At 36.9% G+C, this 24286-nt stretch overlaps 1 long non-coding RNA gene across 1 annotated transcript; it reads left to right on the forward strand.

Annotated features, from left to right (window-relative positions):
• Positions 1-307: 307 nt before the first annotated feature.
• LOC107314333 lies at positions 308-16724 on the forward strand. The gene is made up of 5 exons (XR_004307419.1): positions 308-395; positions 3945-4079; positions 7730-7842; positions 11897-12006; positions 16346-16724. It is a non-coding gene; the product is annotated as an uncharacterized LOC107314333 (long non-coding RNA).
• The last annotated feature ends 7562 nt before the right edge of the window (positions 16725-24286 follow it).

Here is a 24286-nt window from a genome sequence, read left to right on the forward strand (position 1 = left end):
CAGGACATTTTAACCTACAGCACCCACTGTGAAAATGCTCTTAGAATGTGACCATTTGGACAGGGCTGGAAATCCTGTGTGTATTTCAATGGAGCTACACTGGACAGCGGTCTGGAACTGATGCTTGAAAATGAGCATGTGTATGGGAAACTGTTAATCACAACCTGAGACTCTGATTAACCAATCTGATGCAAGTGTAGAGTCAGCTGTGGGAGCACAGGTGAAGGTAATTCAGCTGTGCTCCTGGAAGGGGGGAGCTTGACTCCACCTCTCCTAGATCCCATTTAAGGGCTGACAACCACTAAGGCAGTATCTCTTTCTGGAGGCTGCTCTTTTGTGCAGTTCTGGTGGCAAGCCTCAGCATTTTTCACCTTGAACGAAAGCCTCTGAGTTTGGTGAGTTTTTCTTATAGATAACCTCTGGCTATCTATTTATAACTGTTCTTGTACTATTTTCCAATTGTACATACCATTCCTTGCATTATTCCAACTGTAAGAGCATGTTTTCCACTTGTAGGTTCTCACATTAACAGTTTCTCATGTTAGCTGTTTTAGACAAAAGTAAGGTAATGATTGTCATTGTGGTGGTGGCTCTGAAAAGATTAAAAAGGGGGGGAAAAAGAGGTTCATGTGGTTGTTTTAATTAGGATTGTATTTTATTCTTTACAAAGTGAGGATTGCAATCCTTGCAGAAATGTGGAATATATTGTAATAAGCGACAAAGTACCTCTGCTTGGTCGGATCTTCCATTATCTCTGTAGATATCATAATTAAAATCCATAAGGTAAATTTTAAAAAAGAATGGTCAGCAGGTGGATGGAGGTTCTCTTCCCCTTGAACTGTGCTCTGGTGAGGTCACATCAGGAACAGTGGTCCGTTTGGCAATCTCAGACGCAGTTCAAGATAGACAGGGCATGCTCCTCGAAATGAGGTCCAGTGGCTGGGTGAACAAAGATGATTAATGGCCTGGAGCATTCTGCCCGTACAAAGGGAAAAGGCCTCTCAAGACTTCTTGACTCTTGGGCTGTTCCAGACGTCCTTGAGTAGATTGATGGGCGGTAAGAAGGATCCCATGCATCACTGCTGTATCAAATCATCTACAGTGATCAGGAGTTCATCAAGTGGGGCAAGACTCTTTTTCAGCAGTAAGCATGGATAATAAGAATTAGCAAGGTGACAATGCAAGCAGAAACCATGGGAATGCATTAGATTCCGATATCTAACACAAAGAAAAGAAACTTCTTATACTTGCAGAGTGACATAGAGCCCTGGACACACAGGTGCCAGCAGAAACTGTGGAGCCCCCTTCTCTGCACATCTTCAAGGCCTACTTGGAAACTGACCTGTGCGACCTGCCATAGGGAACCTGTTTTAGCAGGGAATTGGACTCAGTGAGCTCCAGAGGTCCCTTCCAACCCCTGTGGTTCTGTGTTTCTGCAATAAACTGACACACTGAGAAATGCTTTAATGCTTACCGTGAGGACCATCCTGTCCAAAGATTTTGCCGTCAGACATTTGAAAGGCATGTCTAGCTAGGCTTAAATAGTTATTTAAAAATCTCTTAGCAAAGCATTGAAAAATTTATTTGATTTATTATACATACGGTGTTTTTAATCAATAGGTTAGAAAAATGCCGGCTTTTGCATTTTGGTTTTATGTAAACCAAAGTAGTATTTATATACCGTGGAAAAACTTGCTGTAAAAAAAAATAGTTTAAATTACCAACTTGTTTTTTCACAACATAAATTGTTTTAGCAAGAAACATGTTAACCCTTTTGGGGGAACCGTTCCCTTTTTTGATGTTTTTTTTATTTTAAACGAGAAACATTTGATAATAATTTAATATTAACTTTCTCTTCACATTGATTAAGTACATTTCATACATCACTGAACAATGAGTAACATTCAAATAAGGCTGTCCACTTGAAACTGCCTGCAAAAATGATAAAGTTAAAAAATTAATCTCCCAAAGTAAGTCAAGCCTGAAAAATTGAAATCTTTGACGCATACATTTCATAATTAGTTCATTCTGCTATATCTAAAATGCAAATACAGTGCTCTTAAAGATAATTCAGATCTTCTTACATGGAGGCATTAATGAAATTGTTCCTAGCCTCTGCACCTCTGACTTCTGTGTATCCTGGAGTCATTTGGCTTTGTGTTTTTCCTTGTAAGTTTGTGAATTTTCTTTTATGTTAAGTTTCTTAGGGTAGCTGCATCTATCTGTCCTGTTTCTCCACTATTTGTTTCGGTCAACAGCTCTATTTACATATCAAGGGAAAAAGAACCTCACAGACATACCTAGTAGACTCAAGGCATAAAGGTACAGTCCCATGCTGGTTTCTCCTTCAACTAAGCTAGCAGAAAAAGTCCCCCATTGCTCTGTCATCTGCTCTTTCTGCAACTATAACAGCCCAGCTGTCTGTGTGGCTATTCTATGAATCTGAGCATTGACGTTGTTCTGCTACTTTTTTGTTTCATTTCTTGCTTTGTTTATTTATCCTTCTGTGTTTTTATATAATTTTACCTTGGTTCAATTTCCCAAAGCAATATTCTTGAAAACCACGGTGGTGTTTCAATCAAAAGTAGAAGATGGTGTTTGAGAATGGGCAGCTATCTTGTTGTTATCAGAATTCTAAAGCACCATTAATGTCACTTAAAGCTCACTAAGTTAGTGTACTCAGATTTCCTAGTAAGATGTCAGGTTCCTGTTTGCTTTACTGGAATCAAAAGATGGTCTCTCTTATCTCAAAGAGAAACACAAACTTCTCAAAGTGAGTATCTGTCTTCTGAAAGAGATTTAAGCTCAGCTGGACTGTGATCACAGATTTTGAAATAAATCAAAAACCAGAATCAAGTAATTCCATGTTGTTTTCGTAATATGTCATCTGAATGCTGCCAGTTCTGTCCCTAAACAAAAGATTGGTGGTGTTGTTGCTAAAGCAGGTGGATGCCTTTTCATATTAAGTAACCCCAAGGTCTTCAGAAATATATATTTTCTTTACTTTTAGCAATAAATGCATGACCTCCCTAGACACTTTAAATACTAGCAGGAACTTGCGTGATTTGCATCATAGATTTTATAGCATAGTTATATAAAGCCTGTAATACAACTTTATATGCAGAATTAGCCTCCTGTAAAGGGCTGAGTATGTTTAAATTCAGTTTGTCTTACCAGAACAGGTTACAGAAAATACATACCAAGGTTTTTACGAGAATGATCTTGGATCTGCATTTCAGTTGCACAACCATAATGTATTTCTGCTTTGTGTCATTTCCTGTGTTATGGCAAATTGGGGTAGCACTTCTTCAGCAAGGCAGCTGGGCACTCCCAAATGGCAGCAGGTGGTGTCCCACTCTCAGAATAAGAATTCTTTTGGCTTTCATATGCAGACATCAGTTCCTCCGGCCATTGCTAAGAGCTAGGACGTGCTCTGTTGTGTAGTCCGATAGTTCCGCTGTGCTCTCGCAATAGCTGTACTGAGCCCATAGTCATGGGAAATGTAGAGTGGGGTGCCTCAGCCCTGAGAATTGTACTACATTCATCTACATCTGCTTAATAATGGTTAATCCTAGGATCCTCAGGTGCCAAAAATTAAAAAGAAAAAAATGGAGATGCATAAAATAGATTCAGACCTCCTGTGATGTGCATCAAGAATAATGCTGTACCTTTGCTAGTGTATTTGTCTCGGCCTTGGCTTTCAGATCTGAATATTAGGATATAGATAGAGGAAAAAATGTTACAGTCATAACTACATCTTCGAAGTTTAGAAAATATTCTGAAGTATGGAAAGCTGGGATAAATGTTCAAAAGGAAAAACTGTTTCTCATTAACTTTTATACAGTGATACAAGTCATTTAAGTCAATATTTCAGCACTGTTTTGTAACTGAATTGTTACAAAAGAAATCTAGTATGTAGTAACTTTGTGTCTTTGTATTCATAGCGTGTGTCAAATACGATTGTGCACCAAGTTCCTGAGAACAGGTGTTCTGCTGCTTTTGAAAAAGAAAATAAATAAAGAACTGGAGGAGAAAAAAGGGACAACAGGCGACACAGAAGATAATTTAGATCATTGTGTGTAAGTACTCCAGAACAGTCATGTTGGCAACCATGATTCATAAAGTTTAGCATAACATGCAGATACAAGTAGCTCTTGCTGTGATGGTATTTCTACAGTGACTGCTACATATTATTAATTAAAAATGCCAAAAATAAGCTGGGATCCATGTTGAAATATTTGTAGCTATTGTATGCTGTCATTTTTACATGCTAAATGATACCTTGTCAAGCTTTCAAGAAGTTCTAGACTGAAACCAGAGGTGGTGAAATAAGCACAGCAAAAGGTAAAGAATGGGTAAGGTGAGAATGGTGAAGTTAAAGCAGAGGATATTTAATCAGAAAGTTGGAAGCAAAATAATTTTGGAGTATTGTTGATAGACTGTGTTAAATGTCCACTGATCACAGGTTTTTGCTCTTCTCTTGTGATCTCTAATTTGCACCACAGCCACTCTAATCAGATGTGTCTATAAGAAGGGAAAAGCAAGGTTTCAAATGCAGGCAGCTACAGTAAAAGAGTCATGGTTCTCTAGAACGCAATCAAAGTTTTTTTTAGCCCTCTGTGCCTCCATGTGCTAATTGTATAAAGACTTTTAATAGTAAAAAAGAATATACAGTACAGCTTAACCTGAGAAATGGTGAATGAAGTAGAAGACTGTCGGTGCCATGCATATTATTTGGGGTTAAAGGAGTTTTGTTTCATGTGAATCTTTTGTTTTTACTTTCTTGGTCAGTGAGAGATTAAATGCTGACTCTGAATAGGAAAAAGTCAGGAAAATTTTAATATACAAATATAAAATCTTATGTTAAACATTTCAGGTTAGACATTTAGGAAAAGCATATATTGGAATAAGGTCATCATTCTTCGCATTCTTCCGTATTGCAGATTCTAAACTGTTTCCACAACAGGCCATTTAATTCCTTTCAGTATCAAGGTAAGAATCAAGGATTAAGTGGCAGTGACAGAATTAAATGCACTGCTCTTTCTCAGCAGCCAAGTGATTAGCCACCTTAACAGTTAATCTCTAACAGTTATAGAAAACACACTTTGTTCAATGACATGGTTCCCATAAATCCTTTTCCAAGTCCGCGATTGCAAAATTAAAGCATTTATGCTCGTTTCAACATTAAGCTGTGTAAGTCCATTGGAATTCATTAACCTACTTTAATGTGAAGTAGGAATAGCCCAACGTTTCCTGAACACAGTTGAACAGTGAATTGTTAAATCAGCAGCGGTAGGTGGAGGGCTGTGAGAGTCTCTGAAGAAATACTCACCGTAGGAAAGAACTGCACTAACTGCATGGAACAGCAGATGGCGATGTTTTCTTACATGTTCGCAGAATCATGGAATCGTTTCAGTTTGAAGGAACTTTAAAGGCCGTCTAGTTCAACTCCCCTGTCATGAACAGGGGCACCTACAGCTCCATCAGGTGCTCAGAGCCCTGCCCAGCCTGACCTGAATTGTCTCCAAGAATGGGGCACCTACCACCTCCCTGGCAGAAGAACCCACTCTTCTGCCTCCCTACTCCTACTGTAAAAAGCTTCTTCCTTATACCCAGTTTAAATCTTTCCTCCTTAAGTTTGAAACCATTTCTCCCTGTCATGTTACAGCAGAGCCTGCTAAAGAGTCTGTCATCTTCCTGCTTTACAACCCCTCTTTGATGCCTGAAAGTCTCCAATCTGAGCACCTACTACCAGTACTGCCCACTAGACCGTGCTCCTTAGTAGCACATCTTTTTTGAGCATCTCCAGGGACAGTGACTTCACCACCTCCCTGGGCAGCCCATTCCAGCACATGCTCACTCTTCCAGAGAAGTTGTTTTTCCTAATACCCACCCTGAACCTTCCCTGGTGCAACTTGACGCCACTCTTTCTAGTCTTATTGCTGTTACCTGGATCAAGAGGCTGACCCCCACCTCACCACAACCTCCTAGTACCAAAAAAAAATCCAACTTTCCTGTTTCACATCCTTGTCCAGGAATATACATTATATTTACATTTCTAATTTATTTCTTGTGAGGAAGTTAGAAACCTGGGCCGTAAAATGGAGAGACACTGAACACTAATGTTTATATGTAACACTCAGCACTTCACAGAGAGTTTTATCAATGTAAAATTCAGCTCTTTATCCAGCCTTCCACCGAAGCTCTCTGCAGGATTTAACAACATACGAGACAGGAGTTTGAGTTGGACCCTCTCTTTATAAATCATGCATTCCCAGGCCTTGTTTTTGGAATATGAGATTCTGCTCTCTTAGGGCTGAGGTTATATTGGAAAAGACTCCTGATGTGTATCAGTCACACCAGCTTTGGAAAGAATGACAACTGAAGTTCTTACATTAGCTTGTGTTTTACAACTCAACGTTTATGAGGGCAGACTCTCTTTATTATTTCTTAATATATGAATACAACTTCATTTGCTGTTTTCTGACTGTTCAAAGCCTTTGCTATATCTGCGAAATAATTAGGTTTAATGATTTAATAGGGCCTCAATATTCTTCTATCATTTCCTTACTTTATTAGTCACTATTTCCTGCAAAGAATCTCACAAAGGAATTTGAACAAAGCTAATGTGCCTGTCTAATGACAGATTGCTTTCAAGACTAATATCAAGGAAATCTCTTCCTATCCTGTAAATTAATCATAGTAATTTCACTGTGGACTGTTGGACAGATACATGAAGTGCGCTTTACTTTAAAGCTTTCCCAATATAAGGCGTGATCTTAGGATCAAAATATCAAGTAGAAGTACTATACTGTTAACAGATACTGAGATTAGATTTGAAGAAGCCCATGCACTGTGTTTTTCAAAAACGGAAAGGATTTGCAGTGGCTTCTTTTTGGGAAATGAAGTATGGTTGGATGAGTTGTTGCTTACGATTAATCTAAGGAAGATGAATACAAATAGAAGTATTGGAATAAGAAAATGAAAATGAAGATGTTGAGTATACTTGTACACAGCAAGCAGAAGTTGTGATTTGAGTGCTGTGTGAGAAATGTAAAGAACACGAACTTTTAAGTCAGTTTTTTTTATTAATACAGGAAACAATGCAGTCCTGCATGTTTATGTTGTGGCATATCTTAGGCCTTTTTGTGAGCTTGTGAAATTATTTCTGGTTAAAATATGGATGGATAGAATCTGAAATTAATAGGAAGTACCTTAAGGGCATAAGAAGATGCAATATAGGACTGAAGTATCACTGTCTGGTTAACTAGACAAAGTGTTTATGGTGGAACAACCAAAACTTTTCTCAAACAATACAACTTTTCTCCTTTGTTTTTGCAATCACTTTTCAAGAGGCCAAGTAATTATTACCTGTTTGGCTGTAAAGGCTGATAAGTTTTGTTTGTGAGTGGAGGGAAAATTCTGAGAGGTGTGCATAGCAATTTGAAAGGGTTGTTTAATGCAAAATGTACTAATGAGATGTAGATTACTGGACAAATCTGAAGCTGGATACCCAGGATAACGATTGATATGTTTGTCACATCAATCTTTTTCCTGAGCTTTCTGCATAAAAGTAAACTGGACAAGATTTTTGCCCAAGTTCTTCAGCTGTAAAAGGCAGTTGAGAAGAAAGGCATAATCCACCACATTAGCATAAAAAAAAAAATAAAAAAAAAAAAAAAAATCCCAATATATGTATTTTAACATAGCATCAGCTATTTTTGGTTAGGAACTTTCACCAGATGAGTGACTTAAACCTGTCATCAGCAACTGTAATGCCCGGAGAACCAACTGTGTGAAGGGACTGCAGTGAGAATTCAAGAGCGTCCTGTGGTCCTTCAGGTAAGATGGATAGATTTCATCTAGCCTAGAATGTCATTTGTGATATATATTTATATATGAATTCTTGTCTTGGCTGTATTCATTGAATTCTGTATAATTTATATTAGTATATACATACGTTTTACAAATACTTTATGTATGCAGGCTGCTCCAAAAGTAATGCCTCTGGTTCTACTATGCTGGCCCACAACATCGGAGAGAGCTGCTCTTGTTTTGGCAGTACAGGCTGAACCTTCCCACCAATATCTGGTTATGTTTTGGTGCCATGTGACAGATGGCATCAGAGGGGCAGTCTAAAAAATGGAGTCTAGCATGGAAACACAGATGACGAAAAACATGTCATTGAATTCCTCCATGTGGGAAAAAATGGCACCCTCTGATATTCATCAGTACTTGCTGAATGTTTGTAGAGATCAAACGGTGGATGTCAGCAAAGGGAGGCGGTGGGTGGTGAGTTTCAGCAGTGGTGACAGTGACAGTGGGTCACCTCTACTGGTACGGATTGTCACAAGCACAGCATGTAGGCTCTTGTTCATCTCAGGAAAAAAAGCATAGCTAAAGGAGTTGACTATGTAAAAAAATATTGTTATATAGCTGAGAATTTGCTCTATCAAATAGTGTTATTGCCCTCTTTGCATCTGTTGTAGCTTCCATGGCAATAAATATGAGGCATTACTTTTTGGAGTGGCCTTGGTATATTCAGTGACTGAGTTTTGTGTGCAACATCCAAATGCTAGTTCTGTTACAAAATGTTCACTTAGTTTTAGAAAATAAGTGATCTATCAAAGAGATTTAATTAATATTGTTTGGAAACAACGAGCTAAGGCATCACATGCAGTAGTTTTAAAATAAGAGACATGTGGAGTCCAGTGGGAAAAAGAGTATGGATATTATTCTCATAAATCTCTTACCTGACTGATAAAAATATCCTTCCTTGGCTAGTTCTATATGTATATGGTACCAATTGCTTTTCCCAGTTTGGCAGTAGGATAAAGAAGGATACTAGAATCATAGAATGGCCTAGCTTGAAAAGGACCTCAAACATGATCTGATTTTAACTCAGCTGCTATGTGCAAGATCAGCAACCACCAGACCAGGCTGCCCAGAGCCACATCCAGCCTGGCCTTGAATGCCTTCAGGGATGGGGCATCCACAGCCTCCTTGGGCAACCTGTTCCAGTGCATCACCACCCTCTGAGTGAAAAACTTCCTCCTAATATCAAAACTAAACCTCCTCTGTCTCAGTTTAAAACCATTCCTCCTTGTCCTACCACTCTCCACCCTCATAAACAGCTGCTGCCCCTCTTGTTTACATGCTCCCTTCAAGTTCTTGAAGGCCACAATGAGGTCTCCCTGGAGCCTTTGCTTCTCCAAGCTAAAACAAGCCCAGTTCTCTTAACCTTTTTTCATAGGAGAGATGAACTTCGTTCATCTTTTTGCTATCTACTGACTTTTCTAAAAGGCATTTTCTGACATTTTTGATCTTGAAGTTCTATGAACTTCATTTGCTTTGGATTAGTGGTTTCCTTTCGTGAGTTGTTTGCTGTATAATTTTGCTTCTTCTCTGTCTTTGGTCCAATCAGATTTTTATGATGGACTGTCATGCTGGGTCTAACTTAAAGAGCTATCTTCCTTCATTGTGAACCATCTGGTACCATGTCTTAGATTTGTGACCAGAACTGTATTGATAAAACACCAGTGCTTTCACTGCTGAACAGTGCTTGTACAAGGTCTTGTACATCAAGGTCTTCTCTGTTTCAGTCAGCACCTGTAGCAAACTGGCTAAGTGTGGGCGAAGAGGCTGCAGGGGACACAGCCAGGACAGCTGACCTAAACTGACCACACTGATATTCCATGCCATGCAGCTTTTTGCTCAGCAGTGGCACTGGGGAAAATTTTCTGTAGCTGTAACTCAGACACTGGACCAGCATCATTTTGCTGGTAGGAGTAGTGAGTGAGTGCTTTTGCATGTTGTATGCTGTCTTTATCTCAGTCTTTTTGTCTTGCATGGATGCAAGTGACTGGGCTGTTATTAGCTGCTGGCTGTGGTACAGCAGCACAGTATGAGCTGCTACAACTTATATACACTTTAGAGTAGCTCAGATTTATCTCAGAATTCAACCCAGCAATTTTTAATTACCTTTTTGATCCCGAAGAAGTAGATGGCATTTTCCAGTCCTAAGTTAGGTAGCCTAAGTCCATATGGCTACCTAGTCATATTTCACAAAGCAAGATGTGTGCAAGGTGGTGTTATTCAAGTGGCTATTTTATCCCTGTGGTGGGTTTGATGTTGTTTTAACATGTGAACTTCAATCATTTTATGCACCCATATTTTATTAATTTCTCTCATTATATAATATTAATAGGATGCTCTCTATAGTAGACACAGATTCCTCTGCTGCAGTATAAAATACAATGTCTTAAAAAACAACTGAGAATATCAAGGAAATGTACATTATCAAGGAGATGTATATTATAGTGTGTGTGTGTATATATAGTATGTTAATAGATGTGTGTATATATATATATAGTACACTAATAGGATTTCATCAAAGGTATGCACCACATGTACTCAGCTCCTTATGTTTTTGCCTTAGATACATCATGAATGCTTCCTTTTACTGTAGCCTGTGTAGATATCCAGTGCTTGGTAGCTGTGAACAGCCCAGATGCTGAAAACCTGCAAGTTTCTGGGTAGATTCAAGCAAGGAACATTTTAGACCAGACTGAATTTTCAATATTTCTTTACTCCATCAAGGAATTTTAACTCCTCCTAATTCCTCAACTTTACAGCCTATTGGCATTTTTATGTTTTCTTTTTGTAATCAAAGTGTATTTACTGTCAGGAAGGGAAGGAATGTTAATTAATTTGAGGATGAACTGGGAAAGCAGTACATTTAGAGCCTTTCCAGAACAACTTAGAGACTCCTTTGTCCACTTAGAAAAATAATTCAGACTCTCCTAGGTCTGGCAACAAAGGCAAAGATGACAAATAAAGCCCTTACACCTGCAGAACAGATTCTCTTTAAGCCACCTTCCAGACATTAGTTCTGTGTACATCTAGTTTGTGTTCAATCATGTTAGAGGGTATACCATGCTCTTCACTGCATGCATTTCATTCTTCTAGCACTACCTGTTTATTAATAATAAGCTGAGATAAAGGATTGGGAAATTTTCCAGGAACAGGGCCAATTATAGCTCAGGTGATTCACAGTAACTTGCAATAACTCACAGTAACTTTAAGCTGCTTCCTGGTGGCCACGTGTCTCTCATCCATAATGTACATCTCCTGGTTCCTCATCAGAAACACTGATTTTGTGGATTATAAATAATCTTCTAGATGATAATTCACTGTAAACATATTCAGGGATATAACCATGATAACCTCTATCACAATCTATTAGGCTGGTGGTTTATATCTCTAACGTGATTATACCTTCTCCAAAATTACCAATGCTTAGTTATTCAGCTCTCTAGATTCGTTTTAAGAGTCAGTGTTAGAATAAAAAAAGAATGTGATCTAAGTATAAGTTAACAACAACAACAAAAAAAAAAGGCTGGATTTTCTCTTAATAGAGAGGACAGGGAGTAACAAGTAGCTTCTTCTCATCAGGATTTCTTATGTGCTTCTGTTCCTAGAGAGCAAGATACTAAAGCAGAACTAAAGTCTATCATCAGACCTTGCTTTTAAGATGAACATCTGGCATTTTGCTTTTACCAACAGCTATTCGGATGGAAAATTCATTAAATCAGATGAGCCACTGTGTGACATTGTTATGAAAATAAATTCTTCATTTACGAAGTTTTAAAGTTATGATAAAATAGCTAATAAATGGAGATCTGTTTGAAGGCTGGGTAAACTTCACATGGAGAAGAAAGCCAAACTGTACTGCTAAAGTGTCTTCAGAGGAAAAAGAGTCTAATTGTCTTTGTGTAATTGGTCATCTTCACCAAGCCCTTCTGTTTTTTTTCCACATGCGCAGAACAACTCAAATTTACCAGGAAAGCTTACAAACTGTTCCTGATATGTGAAACACCAGTCTGTTCTTTCACAGATTTGTCATTGTGAGCTGTGAATGAGCATTGATTCCTTGGGGAAAGATGTGTGAGGGAAGAGCTAAAACCAGCAACACTGCTGAAGAAATGGCTGTAAGAGATATTACAGGTAAAAAGACAATATTTCTTATTTTTTTCTTTATAAATGTGAGATAGATTTTTGCCCCTCATCTTCAGTTTATTACGCAGCCAGAAGTTCTTTTCTAGGTAAATGCTCACATTTATCTTTAGAAATCGTTTGCCTTGATTTTTGCCTTCTAACAAAACAACAAACTCCATTAGAAAAAATACTAACGTGGAACAAACATTGGGTTGTTTTATTTTGTATTTGCAAATTGCAGGCTCTTTTTCATTCAATATTGTCTCAAGTAAATCCCTATTGCAAACTAAGAATGCATTACACCATGCATAGATATTACTTCAAATCATTTGTGACAAGTTAGAGGAGTGGACTTTGAAGGCCAGGAATTCTGTATGGTCAAAAGTAATGATGTGCCCAATTTGAGTGCTTAATTGATGTCACTGCATGTACAAATTATACAAGTTGCTGCCTAACTGACCATTACTTATACAATTTCTTTAATGTATGTACACAATTGCAGACATTGGACAGGTCAATTAAATGCTGTCAAAAACAAGACTTGCTGTAAAGGTTGTATTAAATAAATATGAAACTACTGAAAAATTATTAATTGGTCAGTTCTACACACAAGATGAGATGTATTTCAGGGTGAGGTTTTGAAGTATTTTTATGATATTACCGTAAATCATTTTTACTTTGTTCACCTGATATATCTGTAAGTATGTAAAGATTGATTATTCTTAATACATTAAAATAATTAGAAGAAAAGAAGACTATAGGGACTGTGGAAGCATTTTATGTACTAGTTAGTGAAAAGCAAGGAAAAAGATTTGAGATTAGTTTAAAGATTTAATAAGCATTAAAATACAAATGAATTTCCTATTCAGTTTGCACTTATATTTTTAAAAATCATCAATTATTAAGCAGATGCTAGTCATTTCAGTTCCAATCCATTCAGATTTGTGACCCTCCCAAAATATTGCTGTGTTAAACTCCTGCACATTAATTGGATTTATGTCTAATGATTAAAACTTATTGTGATTTAAACTGGGAAAAGTATGTATTTTTATAAGTTCCAGTTACTTCCATGAGAATTATGAAGGCATAAATAGAAGCGAGCTACGTGGTGTCTATTTCTGTTTGCAGAATGGTTAATGCCCTAAATAAAAATCATCAGTTGGCCACAGCAAGGTGATTGAATATTTGAAAACTGAATGCAATCAGTGCCAAGAACTAGATAGTAAAAGCAGGTGACTCAAAGCTCATCCATTTGCTCCCTGCTTCGGACAATACACCAGTTAATTAAATAATGAAGTTTAACACAAAATGGTAGACAGTTTTGGCAAGGAGAGTTTATATGCAAGGGTTTTCGATCTCATCTAAATATGTAACTGCTGTGAAGAGGATAGTCCTTTATGGGTTTTGCCTTTGCTTGCATTAATTTTAAGCATATAATTACCTTATTTCAGAGACCAATGAGATTTCTGACCAACTGGGTTGTAGTTTGTATTTTAAGAGCCTCATGAGAGCAAGACAAACTGGAGTTAGCCCTTCTCTTCAATGAGTGCTTTGGCAGCTGAGCTACCAAGTAAAAACAGAGGACATAAAGCACCTGCTCTGGTTTAGAATAAGAGTCCTGCATCTGATTTACTTCTGTTCACATATTGGAGCTTAATTGTAAGGACTTAGGAGTAAAATCTCTCCAAAGGATACACATGGAATTAAATCAAGTACCTACAAACAGACGTACACAGTGAAATGTGAGCTGCTTTCTCAGTGTGTGGGTTACTGCCTTGTTGCTAAATGCCTTCAGCAAAATCCCTCCCCCCCCCCTCCCCCTTTTTTTAATTTTTTTTGGCAAAATTTCTGTTGAAGTAGAGAAGATGCACACCTGAATTCCTGCTGTACCTCTGACAGACTACCCCAAAGTTATTTTTAAGTTTAGAAAAGGATTTTTGCTTTAAACAATTTAGATCCTTGCTTATCTTATTGGTTGGCTTTGTTTTCCGTTTTTCCTCGTTTTCTTTTCCCAGTACTAATTCTTCCTTTTTTGATAATCTTGATGCAGCCTTTACCTCTCTGTAGCAACACAGAGTTCAGTGAGGAGTCGTTATTGTTATGTAGATATAACAGTAGGGATCCTTTTAAAAGTGCCTGTGTCATTTCTTTATCTACTATTTCTAATGCTTTTGGCAGTAAAATTGAATTGATGATCTAAGAAAGTACACACTTGTCTAGCATTTATGCCCCTCCTTAAAGTTAGCTACTGCTTGGAGAAGTGATGGGAGAGAAGATAAAACAGATGTAACCCTACTGCAAAGTTATGATACTGAGAGGAATGGTTGTTAACTGTATCAAAAATAAAAACATGAGGGAAGTCTAGGAAGGGAAAGCCAAACAAGATGTGGGAAAAAGAAACCAGACCTATTATAGGTGGTGGGAAAAAAATGTATCAGTTTTTAAATTGTCCAAATTCTCCAAAATTTGTCATTGGTTTGCCATATAAATGAATGAAAACCTCATCCAACAGAATCTCAAATAAAAGGCAGTTCAGTTTTCGAGTTGTGCATTTAACTTCTCATGTACTTGGAGCATTGTTAAATGTTTTTCTGTGTATTAATAGGAGAGAAATTTTGTAGATTATAAAAACCCCTGCACTTTGTTATTTAACCCTTTTGGTAGCAGTGGGAACACTTCTGCTCCTTAATGTGGCTCCTTAATTCTATATTATCGAATCTTTAAGACTAGATAATTTTAAAATACGTTGCTAATGAGACTAAAGTTCCTGTACTGATGTTCTTTAAACCCTCAGATGAAATTCATTGTGTCAGCAATGGGGCTTGGTTACTTAAAGTTACTTTTACAATGGGGCTTTGTTACTTGGTTACTTTTATTCTGTAAGTAAATCACTGTGATTCAGAAACAAGTAGCAAGAGGTTGGCTCTAGTTAAACTGCAGAAAAATTACACTTTTTATTCTTCTTTTGTGATGTTAAATTTTGGAAGTTTCATCAACATATGATGTGTTCACAGTTCAACATTACACTCCATAAGCACAATTTGAGCTACACCATAACCCTGAATTATAATGCCAAAAAGCCATTTGTGGATCTAAAATCTGCCATTTTCATACTGTAAATACTCACTGTTGTCACTGAGAAGAAGTAGATGAATGAGTGTCTTTTATCTCCCTCTTGTTAAAGCCAAGGGTTTCAAACAATGTATGCCTGGCATTATAATATATAATGTTCTGTTAAAAAATAAATAAATAGGAGATTACTCAACATAATGTTTCCATCCTTTCTGTAGTGAAGAGAATGGTAAGATATTAGTCTGTTGCTTGTTGTTACCATCAATGCACTACATCCATTCACTGTGTTTGAATAAAGGTTGCTGTGGAAAAAAAAAAGAACAAAAACCAGCCAACCAACCAACCAACCAACAAAAAAAAACATACATGAAAAGATTTGGCTATCAATAATAGTTTTTCTTTAATGTGTAATAAAGTCACGAAGTAACTTATAAGAATCACGAACATATTGCAAAGGATATGCTATACAGAATTCATAGGGTTGCTGTTATATCCATATCACCACCCCAGAAAAACATCACTTTCTGTTAGAACAGTCCTATTCCTAGATTATGTAATCCCACCTTTACTAAGAATGCATATGCACTGCCTTAGTAAACATACACATATTCATAACTTTGGATTTGGGGTAATTAACAAGCTATGACTCCATGTTTAAGTAGTATATCATCATATATAATATATATACTTTATGTATGTACCTAATGTTATATATCACAAAATAGCTGCATGCTAATAGATATAATGTTATCTAATATATCAGGAAATAGAGAGTGCTATGTTTTATGGAGAGGCAACTGGTGTTTTTCTTTTGTTAACAAAACAGTGCACATCCTTTGTCCTTCAGAAGTGATAGTTCGGTCCTGATGGTATTGCATTCCTGCACACAGACCTATTTTGGAACAAAGAGTTATTTTAAATATCCAGAGAGAAATTTTCCACACCTATGGTGGAAAATGGATCGTTCTGCAGTGCCACCACCTGCCATTTTGCTGTCATGATTGATTTTTGTTAGTTTCTGTAACATAATGGCTAGAACTCAACATTTTAGGTTGTTTTTTAACGTCTTATACATTAACAAATGGGTGAAGTAAAATATAGATGGTTTTAACTAAAATGGTAACTTTGGAATAAATGCTTTGTTCTAATGTTATAAACCTCATCCTTACTTCTCTGAAAACTCAGGAGAAGCAGATGAAAAGAGTGAAAATAAAATCACTGTTCTCCTTAATGTCTGCACAGACTTTAAAGATAACAGCTGTTTCTTTGTTTGCAGACATCTGCAGAAAGCTAAGAGAAATCTGAGTATCCTGTGGAGAGCAACTTTCTGACTGAGTGGTACTTACTTGCTGCGCAGCCCTCCTGCTCTGAACCATACAGACAGAAACAACGGGGTTGGAGCTGTCCTCCTGTGAAATGCCTGGCTGGTGTGTGTGACAGGCCTTCAAAGGGCTGCCTCCATGGTAAGAAAACCATCAAGTAATGATTGTCTTTCCTCTGGGGAGAAGCTGTGCCTGTTCCATCTACCTTATGTCCACGTTCACGTAATCTTTAGGAAGGTAATACACTTGAGTCCTTCATTTGGCTCCCATGTTGGATTTGAATAAGCCTTTGGATTGGGAGAGATGTGATGAGAAGGACCAGCAGATAGACAGGCTAATAATAGGGAACTATTTACGTAAATACTTTACGTAAATATTTACATAAGCCTTAATTTTTTTATAGTTGAGTTTATAGTTGTATCTCCCTAATTCTTCCTAACTCTTCATATTTTTAAAAGTTATTTTTCCATATTACTGCTAGTTATACTGACTAGTTACTATAAATCCATATTTGTCTATAGGAAATATAAGCAGTCAAAATGTTCTATTTCTTTTATGATACATTTAGAAATGCACTGTTATTTATGGATTTAGGATTGTAAGGTATTATCAGATATAAATGTTTTTGAACATCCAGATTTGGACATCGTTTTGACCTGGAGGAGTCTTTATACCACAGAAGTTCCTCCCACACAGGAATCCCCTGAGAGTCATTTGAGGGATAACATTGTGTATGTTGGGGAAATTAATTATTAGAGGGCAAGTTAAATTATGCATTTGAACAAATGAGGTACAATGCTCAGTCTTGGCTAAAACAGAAGATTGGAACTCATTATGGTCTTTATAAGTGAGGTGACTATAAACACATGTAAATACAAGTAAATACAAATCTGATGAATAGATTTTTTTGTTGTTGTTCCTTTTACATAGCCTGAACAGAATAACATCTCTGTATTTACCAGAGTTTTATCTTCATGAAAACTTAGTTTCAGTTACAAATCGCTTTTTTAGTATTTCAGTTTCAGTAACTGGAAAGGTTTTATTCCCACCTCAGGGAAACGAGGTGAACTGGCTCACACAAGCAGCTCCATCCTGCCTGTTGCAGTGAAAGTCTGTGTTGGATGGACCAAAGATCTCATGGGCTAACAAATCTCATTGCAATTATGTGGTATGCAGAGATATTTTAATATATTTTGTGTGAATATTTTGCAGTCTAAAATATTTTTCATGTTGTTAAAGAACTTTATCGAAGATTTTGGTTTCTAAGGACATCAGTGAGATAGTGATCAGATAAAGTAAGCAGGTGCTATATGACATTTTTTTAAGGGCCTTAGCAAAGTACTTTAATATGCATGCAATTTAAGCACAAATATGTTTTCACTGACTAAAAATCAAGAGCTATGACCTTTAAAGAGACTGAAAAATAGTGACAGAGATGTGCATGAATAATTACAGATAGGACAGTAAATGGAACTGATAGTTTCAGTGCTAACAAATCCTTTGGGTAACTGTGAAAACATGAAAAGAGCAAAGAGTGAAGTATTGTTTACTTTAGAAGCATTTAAAGTTTAAATGGTAATTTCCATCCATGTGGATAAGCAGTCAATATTTTAGGACATGGTCATGCAGAGGATACGTAATCAAATCTTAAGCCATTGGATATATAGCAGAGGAATTTTTTAATTGTTTATTGTCTGACTTTGGAGGCATTTTCATCAAAACTGCATTGGAATTACATGGATTAGAAGAAACAGCAACTGGTGCTGATAACCTTAATACTGTGTAGCCTGTTGATGTGTTATGTAGCTTGTTGATGGCGTTGACATCATGAAGTAAGGCCCAACTGGAGATAATGAGTAATGCTTCAAGATCAGATTATCTAAGCATATGGTGTATAATACAAACTGTGTGCAGTACATATTTCTATCCTAAATATGGAAGGCAGAGGAAAAGCAATGACTTTATAATTGAGTGTTATATTAGTAATAACTATTTTCTACAGTATAAGGCAAGATTTTTACGCAAAATATAAATGAAAAATGAGATATCCTTATTGTGGGTAAACAGTATCTGAACTATCTGTTAGCCACAGCTCCTGCCTCAACTAAATTACATATCACCCAGTAAGATGCATTCAGCTTAGCATATAAGTTTTTAAATTTTTTTTTATTTTTTTTATTTTTATTTTTGCATAGTACTAGACTATGAGATGTGGATCTATTTATTTAGTAAGCTTAAAATCATGAGAAGCATTTCTGATCATTTATTTCTCTTCATTTTTCACCTTATGATTACTCAGAGTTGCAACCCATAGGAAATTTTTCATTATAGCTTAAATTGCCATCACCTGAGCAGAGATGTCTGTATGATCAACCAGCTGCACAAAGACTTGTGCTCATCTGAGCTGTTATAAATCTGCTCAAGAAATCCATGCCTCAAGAGCAACTGAAGAAGTAAAGATACTAAACAGGAGATGAAACTGCCAAAAGATGTTCCTGGTATCACAGTGCAGCTGACAGGACTCAAAGACCACTGGAGATACATGAAGATTCAAGGACTGATTTCTTTACTAGATTAGTTCCACAGATTCCTGCAGTGCAGTCACACAGCTGAGAACTTCAGTGGAAAATCTGTTGGGTTTTGTTTTTGGTGTTTTTTGTTTGGTTGGTTGGTTTTTTGTTAACAGTAATCGTGCAGTCCTATTCTGTTGAATCCAGAGTGAAATGTATAATATGGACTGGAACATGTAGACAGTAAGTTATATTTTGCTCGGTCAGTCTAAAACTCTCTTACCAGTGTATTTTGAGGGGGGGCATTTTATCTGTATGGCCATGTCTAGAACCATCTCTCTTCCTGCCCTGTCAGTTATATGGTCTTAGAGCTTTCGGTCCTCCCTCATCCCTTCATTAAGATATGGTCAGTAAAATTTCTCCAAGTAGCTGAAATTGTTCCTACTTCCAAAGAACTTCTATTGAGTGAGATTCTCCTACTCTTTAAGAGATGCAGTTCTGCAAAGGAGCTTAATGAATACAGTCGTGTTTCAGATGTATGCGAGGGCTTACATCTACCTTTTCAAACCATTCCAGGGCATTTGAAGTCATACTCTCTTTGTTACAAAACATACTATTTTATATATATATTTAAGTATGTTTTATGAAAGGCCAAAGGAGAGCTATAGCAACATCTTATAATAGCTTAAGAATTTAACAAATTTGTTTTTGTTTTATGTGTGGGCAGGACTCATCCACACGATTCAAAAATAAGGTTGTGAAAGAGAGAGGTTGCCTGCTAGAAGAAAATGAAGTGAAATAAAGCAGTTATAATTCCTTTCCCATCTGGTAGATCACATCTAGTTACAATACTTGAGTGTTGGTTAGCTACCAGAAATTGTGTTAGAAAGCAATTATGGCCTTGCTGGGTTGAGTCTGCAAGATAAAGTTGCCTTCCATCAGCAGATTGCTCTTGGTCTGATGAAGCAGAACAGGAACAAATATTTGTAGCTATGGATCTCGTGTGTAAATCAGATTAATTGTTCTGCAGGTTAGAATCTTTTCTAATATTTGGATTATCTCTCTCTTTTGCATTGCCATATCTCTGGTTTTGTTTTATTTTATTTCTTTAGGAGATTTTTGAAGGATTTTTTTTTCTCTATTTATAGTGTGAAGATTTTAAAATGCAACTAAACTGCAGGAGCAAAGGTCAATTGTTTGTGTATGCATTAAAATGAAATATTATCCTCAATATTTGCTGAGTTATGACTGTATTTAATGCATAGATCTGAGACTTAGGTCATCAGGGTCACCTGCATTGTCAAGAGTCATGTATAGCTACCCGTGAGATCACTGCTGTCTTTTCCTCCTATATAACTTATGGCCTCACCCTGACCTGCAGCTGCTACATCTCCTCTCCTGAATTGCTGGATGCCTTTCCTGCCAGCCAGGTCCCGTCCATTGTCTGCTGATCCACAAAAGGCAGCTCCAGGGCAAGATGAAAGCTTTTCTCCTTCTGCTCTGCTCCCAGGGGTTCAGGAGCACGCTGTCTCTCTTGGCTTGCCCTATGCAGCTCTAGGAGCCAAGGGAGCTCTGGCAGAAGCCATGTGTGGAGCCCAGCAGAGGAGTGGTTTATGTCCAGGTCCAAAATAGTATTTCTGCATGTTTGGCAGTCCATTAATTAGGTTGACTTAATTACTGAACGCTTCACAACTATGCTAGGAATTACTGATAACAATAATAGAAAACAGTTTTTTATTCTGTATGTAAATATATCTGTGCATTCCCATGCACACACAGTTCAAGCATCTCTGCTTATGCACTTTCATTAATTTGGAGGGGGAGGGGGTAATATATGATGTTGCAAAAGCTTAAGGACCCGTTCCTGAAATTTGTCAAATAATGACCTATCCTCAGCCAGGATGAACTGTGCCAAACTAGTGCTCATGTTCATATGTTCTTTGAAAAATACTTACTCTTAAGCTGTTAGATGTCTCTGTTATAGAATCTTTCTGGTTACTGCTGCTAATCTCACACTGCATGGATTAAATCCAAACTATTTTCCTAACGAGCTCTCAGTAACAACCATAAAGGTTTGTGTAAGACTCAAAGTGTGGGCCTTGGCTGAGAATCTGTGGCAAGAGGTATGATAGCATTTCTTTTTCTTCAGTGACTTATCATAATATGCCATTACAGTTTTAATTTTGTACTCCTTAGAGACTTTAGACAAAAACTGTATTTTGTACTACTAGATCAGCACACTTAATAATTATCTTTGTATTTTCTTTGTTTCACCTGCTAGGTACCCACAACTTCCAGCTAAATGCACAACAGCCTGATAAAGCTGTTTGTACACCAGACGATGAACTGTGTAAGAGATGTAGTCTTGTTTGCTTCTTCAGGAAAACCTCCTATGAGCAGAGAGGGTAATTAATCAGATGTATCGTTCCACAAAAATTATACAAGTTGCCAAGTCTTGCCAGATGGCCAGCGTATGTTATTGAAAGTGAAAGGACTATGATTTAAATGTACACGGTGAGTAAAACCTAAATCCTTCTGAAGAACTTCATCTAAATTTAAATTTAGACTTCAACTATATTTAAAATTAGAGTAAAACTGTATTTTCTAACAAGCTCTATTTTAAATAATAATTTGGCTTAAGCCAATGAACTCTTCACTTTTTATTTGAACTTCTGTTTCCCTTTAATGGTATTTCTGGTATTATTGACATTTGCATTGTAAAGTATCCTTATTGCAAGGAATTCATCAGTTGCAGCTGGTTTCTTAAACTCCTAAGTTTCTGTTGTCTTCAACTGGAATAAGCAAAGATTATAGATGAAGGAAGCTGTTCCATGATTCCTTAGTTTTGAAAGGCAGTTCTATTATTCATCAATTTGGATATTTTTGAATTATATTGTAATTTGACTTAATGGAGCAATAATGAAAGACTGAGTAGGAGCAAAGGGTTCATACTGATCCTCTGAAATAAAAAAACAACAAACAGTAGGTATTAAATAGGAAGGGCTATAGAAATTACAACAGATTTCACCGGTGTCTTATTCTCTAATAGAATGAAATATGCCTGTGGTAATTGGCGTCACCACTCATATTTCAAAGGAGCACTCTATGAGATTTACCCGAAGAGAATACTGAATTAAATGACTGCATGTGAGGAGCACCAACAGAATTTCCCCCTCATTTGTTCAAGATTGAACATAATAACCAAGGAAAACTGATGTAGCTAACCGCTTCTGACTTGTGTAAATTGATACGGGATGGAGCTGTCATCTCCTAATCAGATTAAGTCTTTTCTTGGGGCCATTTTTTAATCCAGGTTCTTCCATGAGGTTTTACTTTAGGACAGAATAAACTGCTTGGTGTTCACCTACTAAATGTTAGATTAATAAGATGAGCAAAAGATAATTATCCACTGGTAACCAAGCATTTCATTGAGTGTGCTTTTATGAATGCCTTTTCATGTGTCCTTTACAATATTTTGGGTAGTATAAGTAAAACAGGGTCCAATCGCTAATTTGCTTTATACTTGGATGTAATACTACAGCATGTTTGTTCTTCTGAATTGCTGAAATAAAAAGGAAAATTTGGAATACAGACATTAATTTTCTAGCAGGGTATCTTTTACATTAATTTTTACTAGGTGCCTTAGAAGATAGACTCCAGTTGATGGAGCTCTCACTAGAAAATGTAGGAAATTAGAAACTGCAGCAGTAATACTTGCAGCTAAGAGAGTAGACTGACCTTTATTAAGGTCCCAAACTTCACTGAGCTCTGTGTCCTACTAAGACTCAATTATAAAATTTTCACTCATCCTATATTATCAGTGATAGTTCTCAGTTATCATTTACGTTACACTGAATTCATTTACATTCCTGATGCATTACGGATGTCAGCATTTTTCTGGGTCTAGTGCTTCATACTTCAATTGGAGGCTTACAGTTTTATATCTGCCTGGTTTTTCAGACTCTATGGCTTATAATATTACAATCCCCCTTATGCTAACTTAAATCTACCTAATATCCTAATAACACTCGAATTCTAAAACCTGATTATCCCTTCCACTTCTGCAAGGGATGAAATGATGATCCTCTTTTGAAAGGTGATGAAAGAGCAGTAATCCTAGCTTTTTTAGGACTCCACCACAGCTTTGTGCAGTCAGAGGTCCCCCAAGATTTTGGGAAAATAGACAAAACCAGAAGTAAATGTCAAAAAGTACTTAGTTCTGAAAGAGGCTTCGATACAAAAATGTTCAAACAGCAAGGTGTGATACTTACTACATGGATCTTCTATGATCCTTCCATTGTAGCTGCTCTGCAGAGGTGAGTAGTCTGTGGGAATGGCACGAGTGATTACATAGGAAAGAGATGCTTCACTGTGCTGTAGGGAAGAGCTAAATACTGAATGCCTTTTCTCCTAGATTTCAACTACTTTTCCATAATATTTGGCCCAAGAGCAATATATACATATATTCTTTTCCTTTTCAAATGCCTTTTATATGAGAATACAGCAATCTGCAAATTCCAGGAGCCAATTTGGTCTATTTTTTTTTTTTTAAATCTTTTCTACTGTGCTTTATTTTTCTTTATTTACCACCTTATTTCTCTTTGCAGGCAGCTGTCAAAAATACAGAATTGTTTGATGGATAGCAGAGACTCCACGTGACTGAAGTTCTGATTTGTTTTAAGTTCTGTAGCAGTTTTTAGTCTGTAATCGGTAGGCCAACTCAAGATAGTTTATGATCATATGTATTCTCAGTGTTTTGTCCTTTCAGCTTCATCATATTTTTATTTACTACATCTTATTGGTCAAAATAGAAACAAATGATGTAAAACAAATGCGGCCCTTTATAATTTTTCCATTTTAAAATGTACAAATCTTAATTCTTTCAACAGTATAAACAACCTGCAATATCCAGCTGCCACAAACACTGGTGTTTTCCTTCCCAAGAAACAAGGAGATTTTTTGGTAGACCACATTCTACATGCAGTCTAGTGTGTGGATACTGATTATGCATTTGTTTTTGTTATAAGTGGTTTATTCTGTGGCTGTAATACATCAGTAGTAGCCTTACACAGTTCATGTGATATATGCAGTTAGTTCAGAATAATATGGAATTGGTTAAAAGGATTCAAGAAGTGTAATAAAGCCCATCTGAAAAGTCTGCAGCAGAATAAAAGCAACAGTACGCCTGAGAAACAAAGGTATTTCTTTCTTTCCCTTCTAGAGAAGTAACAGGTGGTTTGAAATGTTGCATTATTGATAGCATTCAACCAAGAGAATCTAAAATAAGTGTTACTGATGCTGTTTTGGAGTGAAAGAAACCTTGCACAGTTCTGCTATTTACTATCGTACCAAGTAAGAAGGGAGGGTTGTGCATCTGTCAGCCTG

Source organism: Coturnix japonica, chromosome 5 (assembly GCF_001577835.2).
Source record: "Coturnix japonica isolate 7356 chromosome 5, Coturnix japonica 2.1, whole genome shotgun sequence".
NCBI lineage: Eukaryota > Metazoa > Chordata > Aves > Galliformes > Phasianidae > Coturnix > Coturnix japonica.